The sequence below is a fragment of the Sus scrofa genome, chromosome 2 (genome assembly GCF_054392235.1).
Source record: "Sus scrofa isolate SSC_HxYL_T2T_F1_AM1 chromosome 2, Sscrofa_HxYL_maternal_Yorkshire_Landrace_v2.0, whole genome shotgun sequence".
NCBI classification, from domain to species: Eukaryota; Metazoa; Chordata; class Mammalia; order Artiodactyla; family Suidae; genus Sus; species Sus scrofa.
The window spans coordinates 60,233,331-60,243,191 of record NC_139384.1 but is presented as its reverse complement, the minus strand read 5'-3'; positions in this window follow the sequence as shown (position 1 = coordinate 60,243,191).

Here is a 9,861-nt window from a genome sequence, read left to right as displayed (position 1 = left end):
CTAAAATGTCTAGTCTTTTAGGGTATCTTTCTTGGTGCAAGAGATAAGCACATTTTATTGGTGATTTTTGAGTTTCAGCCCTTATTGTGTCTGGGTTTCTGGCTTCTCCAACACCCAGGTCAGGATCTTTGAGGCAAAAAGAAAACCAAGACGTTCACTTATGCATCTTTCATCAGATCCCAAGGTCCAAGGTGGGCTACCTTCTCTCCACCTCTCAGGTCTTCTTGTCTTACTTGGATCTTTTGGAACCGATTTATTATTTATGTTTTGTGTTATCTCCGCAAGTAATGGCATTATACTACTTCTACTTCTGCTTCAGATGATAGATGGTGTCCAACGGCCTTTATTCTGACATGGCTGATGTTTTCAGCTCCTTGTCCTCTTGGGCTTCCAACTTTCTGTTGGGTAGTGTGCATTGAGGATGGCCAGAGGCAATCTTGATTTGGGTCAACTCATGATTTTAAGAAGATGGCATAGGATGAACTCCAGAACATAGGACCCAGAGGCCCCAAAGCCACTATGAAACATTTACATTTGCTGTCTTTCCTCTGGTGGTGTGGAAGGCACCTGATACTCAGGGAGATATAGGACTGAGAGAAGCTGCCTCTGTTTTCCTATAGATGTAATCTGGGTTTAGGTCCTTTCCCTGCAGGGCTTTTGCCTGACCCTGAGATTAGTTTATTTAAGGACATGAGAACCAGGGGTCAGGATCCATGACTGATCTCTGTGTCCAAGGGACAGGTTTAGGTGGTGGGAGAAGACAAGATCAGAACATTGGAAATGTTCCTCCTAGCTACTGATAAAGCCTGGTAGATAAAGATCACCAGAGGTGCCCTTGAAAGTGCTGCTGGGGAGGCCTGGTGTCAAGGTGAGCCTCAAAGTATCCTAGAGAGGAGGAAGGGCCGTTTAAAGGGCCTGGTGTTGTGCCGAGTGATTCTGAGAGGGCCTAGGAATTCAGAGTCAGCTCTGGGCTGTGTGCTGCCAGCAATTGGGGCTCTCATTGCTCTTTGTGGGGGTGGGGCAGGATGGGGGGCTGGACGGAAGGAGTGGTCAGCAAGTAACTGTCACTTGGGAATTGATGGTGCTTTCTGGGGAGAAATGTAGCTCCTGTGGCCTTCACTTGCTGGAACCCATAAGCTGAGGTTGATGTGGAAAGTTATGTGTAAAGAAACCCCTTGATATAAGCTTTGTATCAGGTCAGTTAGTTTTCTGCTGCCACATAACAAATTAGTACAAAGTTAGCACTTAAAACTCGTGTATCGTCTCATCTGTACAGTAAGTCCGGATGCAGTGTGGCCAGGTCCTCTGATCAGGGTCTTGCCAAGCTGAAACCAAGTGGGTAGGCAGTCTTTGTTCCCATTTAGGGGCTAGCCTAGGGAAAGAGCTACAGTATTCCCCATGGGTCATTGGCAGAACTTGTGCCTTTTTCATTCTAGAGCTGAGATCCCTGTTGTCTCACTGCTGTTGGCTAGGAACTGCTTGCAGCAGCTAAAGACCATTCTCATGTTCTGGCCATCCCTGGGCCCCCTCACACTTCCAATCTCTGTGACCCCAGAGAGGATCAGTCCCATCTGATTAGGTCAAGCCCACTTAGATACTCAGCCTTTTCAAAACCAATTGGTCAGTAAACTGACCTCATCATAATCACAGGTTCACTCCCACCCAAGGGTTGGAGCTTATGCAAGGTGTGTACATCTGTGAGTGGGACTTTCAGGGGGGCACTGTAGAGTCTTGCATGCATGCAAGATTTGGAAACCAATGATGCTTGTCCATGTCAGAGTGATCCAGGGGCTCCTATCTGTAAGGCAAGAATGGGCTGCACAACTCTCACCAGTGTAGTTTCAGAAAGCAAAGCCCTCATTGTCTATGAGTTTGGGGACAAGGCTTTTCAAAGCAGGTCTTTATGCTGCTGGACATGTAAGATCCATAGGCTCACAATGGCCTTTCCCTGCCACCTTGGGCCTGCTCCCCCCAAGTGCCAGGCCAAAGCTGTTTTCAGGCATCCAGGGTGCTGGTGGGGGTTATGTGGCTGCTATGCAGTTTGTTGTTGATTGTTTTGTTGCAGGGGTTCTTGGTCCCTGGAATCTAGGGCTGGTTTTGTAAGATGGGGGCTGCAGCTTGTTCTAATTTTCCAATGTGGCAGGAATCTCAGATCTGCTCTCTTAAATGCCTTTTAAGTGGTGATGACCATTTTCCCTCATTTACAAACTTGATGTTGATAATCAACTCAACACCTGACACTTACTGTGTCCCTGAAACTGTTGGTCTCTTAGTCCTCCCTTTCTGAGCTGACAGCAGCCCACCTTCGGAATTGCCTCACTCTTCCCATCTACCCACACCCACAGGAGCCTTGAGAGGTCTGTCAGCTCTCTCTGCAAGGAAGGCTAGAGCCAGCCTCCCCACTACCGGCTCTCTGATCCAAGCATGTGCTTTTCTCACTTGGTTCCTCCTTCTGTGCTTGCCCTACAGTCTGATCTTAGTGCAGCCCAAGGGACTTGCCTTGGGCCCCAGACCTATGTGACCACTTGCTCAGTGCAAGAGCCTGCATGATCTGCTTCCCTAGTGTCCATCTGACTCCCCTTCCCTGGCCCTCACTCACTCTGGCCTCCCCATTGACCTCTAGGACCTGACATCCACACTCAGCCTGCTTTTGTCAGACAGGAAAGCCACAGTAGGGAACTCAGCTACCCAGGATGGGACTCATTTTGACCTTGTTGAGGAACACCATGAAGTTAACAGAAGGTCCACTGCACTAGAGCAAGTCAGCTGGGTCCTGGTCCTCCAGGGTCACTATTCTGTCAGAGGATTGACTCAGGCAGCAGTAGTCCCCACCCACTGCTGATTCTGGTAAGAAAAAAAATCATCGTGATATAGGGATAATAGATATCAGTTCTACACATCTCACCTTAGGTTTTACCCTCCTAGGCCTAGAGAATCACAGAATGTCAGTTCAAACACATGGCCATCATACCTTATAGGTGTAAAACAGGGATGGTGAGACTAGGACTTATTTTGTTCTTTTTAATGGTTGTTAGTAGATGTAGCAGAGTGGTATGACCTGGATCAGACCCTCCATCCCGCCCTGTACCCACCTCCTTTCTCATCCAATGTGGGCCCTGATCTCATCCCTACTTCCTCCCTTGGATTAGGGGTACTCTGATTTATTTTCATCACTTCTTTAAAGGTCTTGTCTCCAAATAAGTCACTCTGAGGTCCTGGGGGTTGGGGAAACCACATTTGAATTTGTGGGGGACACAATTTAGCCCATAACAGCTTCTGTGGACTTTCGGTGTCTTCTCAATCAGGGGTCTGCTGGACTCCACCTTGTGCTATAGTCTAAAACCCCAGATTTATCCATCTGTTTTCTTTCTTTAAAAGATCTGTTATCGGAGTTCCCGTCGTGGCACAGTGGAAATGAATCTGAATGGGAACCATGAAGTTGTGGGTTCGATACCTGGCCTCACTCAGTGGATTAAGGATCTGGCGTTGCCATGAGCTGTGGTGTAGGTTGCAGATGTGGCTTGCATCTGGCATTGCTGTGGCTGTGGTGTAGAATGGCAGCTACAGCTATGATTCAGCCTGTAGCCTGGGAACCTCCATGTGCTGTTGGTGCGGCCCTTAAATGACAAAAAAAAAAAAAAAGACAAAAAAATTTTTTTTCTTATTTATTTATTTATTTTAACTTTTTAAAAACTATTTTATTACTCAAATGAATTTATCACATCTGTAGTTGTATAATGATCATAACAATCTGATTTCACAGGATTTCCATCCCACAGCCCAAGCACATTCCTCTACCCCCCAAACTGTCTCCTCTGGAGACCATAAGTTTTTCAAGGTCTGTGAGTCAGCATCTCTTCTGCAAAGAAGTTCAGTCTGTCCTTTTTTCAGATTCCACATGTCAGTGAAAGCATTTGATGTTGGTGTCTCATTGTTTGGCTGACTTCACTTAGCATGACAGTTTCTAGGTCCATCCATGTTGCTAAAAATGTCAGTATTTCGTTCTTTTTAATGGCTGAGTCATATTCCTTTGTGTATATGTACCACATCTTCTTGATCCACTCCTCTGTCAATGGACATTTAGGTTGTTTCCATGTCTTGGCTATTGCAAGTAGTGCTGCCATGAACATTGGAGTACATGTGTCTTTGCAAGTCGTGGTTTTCTCTGGATAGATGCCCAGGAGTGGGATGGCTGGATCAAATGGTAGTTCTAGTTTCAGTTTTCTGAGGAAAACTGGACAGCCACATGGAAAAGAATGAAATTAGAACACTCCCTAACACCATACACAAAAATAGACTCAAAATGGATTAAAGACCTAGATATAAGACCAGACACTATAAAACTCTTAGAGGAAAACATAGGCCAAATACTCGCTGACATAAATGATGGCAACATCTTCTCAATCCACCTCTTAGAGTATTGACAATAAAAACAAAAATAAACAAATGGGACCTAATCAAACTGAAAAGTTTCTGCACAGCAAAGGAAACTCTAAACAAAACGAAAAGACAACCCACAGAATGGGAGAAAATCTTTGCAAGTGAATCAACTGACAAGGGATTGATCTCCAAAATTTACAAACAACTTCTGCAGCTCCATACCAAAAAAACAAACAACCCCATCAAAAAATGGGCAGAAGATCGAGACAGACAGTTCTCCAAAGAAGACATATGGATGGCCGAGAAACACATGAAAAGATGTTCAACATCACTCATTATTAGAGAAATGCAAATCAAAACCACTGTGAGGTACCACCTTATACCAGCCAGAATGGCCATCATCCAAAAGTCTACAAACAGTAAGTGCTGGAGAGGGTGTGGAGAAAAACGAACCCTAGTACGCTGTTGGTGGGATTGTAAATTGGTGCAACCACTGTGGAAAACAGTCTGGAGATTCCTCAGAAAACTGAAACTAGAACTACCATTTGATCCAGCCATCCCACTCCTGGGCATCTATCCAGAGAAAACCACGACTCGCAAAGACACGTGTACTCCAATGTTCATGGCAGCACTACTTGCAATAGCCAAGACATGGAGTGATCCAGAGGAATGGATCAAGAAGATGTGGTACATATACACAAAGGAATATGACTCAGCCATTAAAAAGAACGAAATACTGACATTTTTAGCAACATGGATGGACCTAGAAACTGTCATGCTAAGTGAAGTCAGCCAAACAATGAGACATCAAATGCTTTCACTGACATGTGGAATCTGAAAAAAGGACAGACTGAACTTCTTTGCAGAACAGATGCTGACTCACAGACATTGAAGACATTGTCTTATTTTTTTTTTTTGTATTTCTGCAGTATCCATTGTGATTGTTCCTTTTTCATTTCTTATTTTGTTTATTTGGGTTATTTCTCTCCTCTTCTTGGTGAGTCTAGCCAGAAGTGTGTCAATTTTGCCTACCTTTTCAAAGAACCAGCTCTTGGTTTTATTGATTTTGTCTATTGTTTTTTGAATCTCTATTTTATTGATTTCCTTCTGCTGACTTTAGCTTTCATTTGTTCTTCTTTTTCTAATTCATTTAGGTGGTGGGTTGTCAATTTGAGATTTCTCTTCCTTTTTGAGGTAGGCCTGTATTGGTATGAACTTCCCTCTGAGCACTGCTTTTGCAGCATCCCATAGATTTTGAGTGGTTGTGTCTTAATTATCATTTGTCTTGAGGTATTTTTTAATTTCCTTCTTGATTTCCTCATTGACCCATTGGTTTTTTTGTAGCATGTTGTTTATTCTCCATGTAGTAGGTTTTTTTTCTTATTTCTTTTCCTGTGGTTGATTTCTAGTTTCATGCCATTGTGGTCAGAGAAGATACTTGGAATAATTTCTATACTCATAAATTTGTTAAGGTTAGCTTTGTGCCCCAGTATGTGATCAATTCTTGAGAATATTCTGTGTACACTTGAGAAGAATGTGTATTCTGATTTTTTTTGGATGTAATGTCCTGAAAATGTCAAATAAGTCTAACTTTCCTATTGTTTCCTTTAGGATCTCTGTTGCTTTACTGATTTTCTCTCTAGAGGATCTGTCCATTGATGTGAGTGGGGTTTTATAGTCTCCTACTATAATTGTATTCCCATCAATTTCTCCTTTTATGTCTGTTAGTATTTATTGTATGTATCTGGGTGCTCCTATATTTGGGGCATATATGTTGATGATAGTAATATCCTCTTCTTGAATGGATCCTTTAATCATTAAATAGTGTCCATCTTTGTCTTTCTTTATGGGCTTCGTTTTTTTCTCCCCACTGAGCGAGGCCAGGGATTGAACCCACAACCTCATGGTTTCTAGTTAGATTCGTTTCTGATGTGCCGTAATGGGAACTCCATCTTTTCTTTTTTTTTTTTTATGGTTTCCTTTACTACGCCAAAGCCTATAAGTTTGATTAGGTCCCATTGGTTTATTTTTTGTCAAAACAAAAGTGTGAAAACTTTGAATGAACATGTTAAAATGTTTATTATACATCCAAGTCTTCAACATACATCTCACAGAGGATGAAGTGGTGTGAACAGATAGTGTCCCACTATGAAGAATCAAGCTCAGGAGACCTGTTGTGGCTCAGTGTTAATGAACCCGACTAGTATCCATGAGGATCCCTGGCCTCACTCAGTGGGTTAAGGATCTTGCATTGCCACCAGCTGTGGTGTAGGTCACAGATGCGGCTTGGATCCTGTGTTGCTGTGGCTGTGGTATAGACTCCAGCTGCAGCTCTGATTTGACCCCTAGCCTAGGAACTACTGTATAGCCCTTGTGTGGCCCCAAAAAGAAAAAAGAAAAAGAATTACGCTCTAAGCATCTGTCTGAGTATAGGTCCTGTGCTGGGCACTGCAGAGAGGGTCTATTTATGCAGGCCAGGATGCAGAACTGGATGCTGGCCAGGGTGCGTTACTGGACAAGGATGTTGCCTGAGATACTGAGCCCTTTCCACAGCTACCTGCAGGGGGCAGACTGACCATGCAGTGATGGGGCTACAGTGTCAGCTCTTTTGAGCTCAGAGTCCTGGCCCTGTAGAGTACCAGTTTCTCTTCTCTCTTCTCTTCTCTACTCTCCTCCCCTCCCCTCCCTTCTCCTTCACAGGTGTGCATGAGCCCATGAGCTGATTTGGTGGCCCATTCATGGCTGGCAGGCTGGATGGGATCATTTCTCCTTGAGCTCTTTGTCTAGCTCAGTTTCAAATGATTCATGAGTGGCTTTCACCATCTTCCCCAGAAAGTGCCCCTGCCTGGCTCTGTAAACCTTTCCAATTAGGCTCCAATTAAGCAATGTTTTCTGATAAGTGGCTGCTCACCCATTCCTTCCAGACCACCTGAGAGAACTCTTCCTGTTTTGGGCAGCATCTGGGCAGTGCAGCCTCCCTATCCTGGCTCTTGCGCCTCTTCACCAAACCTCATTCTCATCATTCTGTTGACTGAGGCCTGAAGAGTAGCTGAGGAGTGAGTAGGTGTCAGCTGGGAAGATGGGGCTCCTCTTGTCCTTTATCCCTTCTATCTCTCTGTCTCTGTCTCTCTTTATCTCTGGCCCTGAGAGGAGGTGACTGAGGAAGTCACTGAATCGACAATTGAGGCCTTGTAGCTGCATCCAAACTAGGTTCGAAGATGTCAAAGTGGGCCAGCCCAGGGAGGTGAGCTGCCTTTGCCCAGCTTGGGGTCCAGCTGTGCAGGACACTTTGCGGTTCTGCTGAGACCTGGGCAGCTCCCTCTGCTTGGTTGTTAATATGCTCAGGACCCATTGTTGTTCATGATTCTGGCAATGCATAGGGCCAGGGTATCCATGAATTTGGATGTTTGCAAAAGTGCCAGTAAGCCTTGACAGCCTACTGCCTTTGTTATTCCCCTCTTGGGAGTGGGCTTTGTTTGGGAGCTATGCCCATCAGCCTGGACCACTCCTTATTCTTCATGCTGCACAGGGTGGCTGCAGCCCCTGCACTAGTGGTAGCTTGTTCTATGAATGTCCTTTCCCAGGAAGCTTGCCCATGCCAGGCAGGACTGAGTGGCTATGGTAAGGGAACTAAGAAAGCCCCAAGCCCAGGCTTCTCTAAGAGAAACATGGGGGCACTTTGCTATTGGCCAGAGCATGCTATGCTGAAAGAGAAAGGTCGGACCTCTTTGGAAGAGACCCCCTTCCCATGCTGTGCAGAGGCCAGAAAGATGATCTATAAGGTGGCTTAACATGAGATGTTTGCCCTTCTAGCTTGCTTTGTGTCTTTGGTGGGCTAATTTGCTGAGTTCTCTGGGCCTCAGTTTATCATCCATGGTCAACTGAGGCAGATGCTGGTCTGTCAATGGCTGTTCCATGTTAATTTACCTTTCTTCCCCACCCTGGGCACACACAGAGAGGCCAGGTTGATGTGGGATGGCCAGGTGTTGTGGGTGACCAGAATCTACAAAGGTGGCCAGGGCTTGATATAGATAAGGCAGGGGTTGTGGGCACAGAGGTGGGAAGCATCTGGCCCATCTGGGGAAGTACAGACTGCATGTATGCCTCTGGGTATGAAAGCAGGAGGGCCACTTTGCCTCTCCCCTGCAGTTTAGGAAGGCCCACCAGTGGCCATGGGGGAGGTGGGATTGCAGGCAGGGGTGTGGTGAGGCAGTCAGACCTGATGGGGAGATGTGTTGTCTAGGAGATGGAGCCTGTGACCTTAGGTCCAGCTGGGGTGGGGGTAGCTGGTAGCTGGGAGCATCATCTCAGTTGCTGCCCTAGATGCAAGGGGCAGGGACAGCCCCTCCTAGGCCCCCAGATACTCCAATGTCACCCTGCACCAGGCACTCCCCCCCCCCCAACTCCCATGCTGCATGGCCCACCAAAAGCTGGTCCCTAAAGGCCTTGGTCCTCACTGTCTAGACTGAATGGGTCTCTCAGAATCCCTCCCCTCCTGATACCTGGGGGAGGCTCAGCACTCAAAAACGTGCTATAGAGCTGCTTAGGCTGGCTAAGTGAGCCCCCCAAGCTGCTATGAGCTGACAACTCCTGATGAAAGCAGAACCCCAGCCATCCTTCACGTTCCCCAGATGGCGCTCACCTTTCCAGCTCCCTTTGTGCCACCTGTAGCCCAGCCAGTCACAGGCTGGAACCTGAGCTGGCCACCTCTTTCTTTGGGACTTGCTGGGTGGCCAGACAAGAAACCTCTACTCCCCATGGAAGTGAGCCCTCTAAGGCTTGCAGTGCCTTCCAAACACATATTTACAATCTCACACTTCATTTTTCTTGGACACAATCTCTGTGCCTATAAACACGTCATCACTCACACCTCCTCACCCCATGCCTCATACTTCCCGGGTGTAAGAGCCATGTCTTCAGGTGGAGGCCCTGATAGTGTGCTGAGGCCTTTGGAGGTGGGGATGACAGGGTGTCCCCAAGCTCTGCAGCCTGGGTGGGCTGAAGCTGCTTTGGTTGGTGTTCTCTTTTGCCATGCCAGCCCTGTTGGTGAGATGGCTGAGTGTGGTATGAGCAGATGAGGGCATCAGATATCCCCCTCCCAGAGAAGGAATCCCTGGAGTAGGAAATGACGTGAGGCTGGTCACACCCACAGAGAGGCAGAACGATGGGTGGAGGTTTCCACAGTGTGACACCACAACTTAGAAAAAGACATGGCTCCCTGGAGTTGGATGGGTCACAGATGGGAACACTGAGGCCCAGAGAGGAAGTGATTTGCTTAGTCCCCATCTCCTTCCCACCCTCTTCTCACCCAGTCAAGCACCAAAAATTCCCCAGGCAGGATGAGGTATGTCCACCAGGATGGCCTTCTAAGAGGGGCGTCCTGCTTCACATGTCTTTGTCAGGTATATTTTTTGTCCTTTTGTTTTGCCTCAGAGCACTGCCCTGAGATAGGTCACCAGGTGGTAGATCCTCAGAGACCAC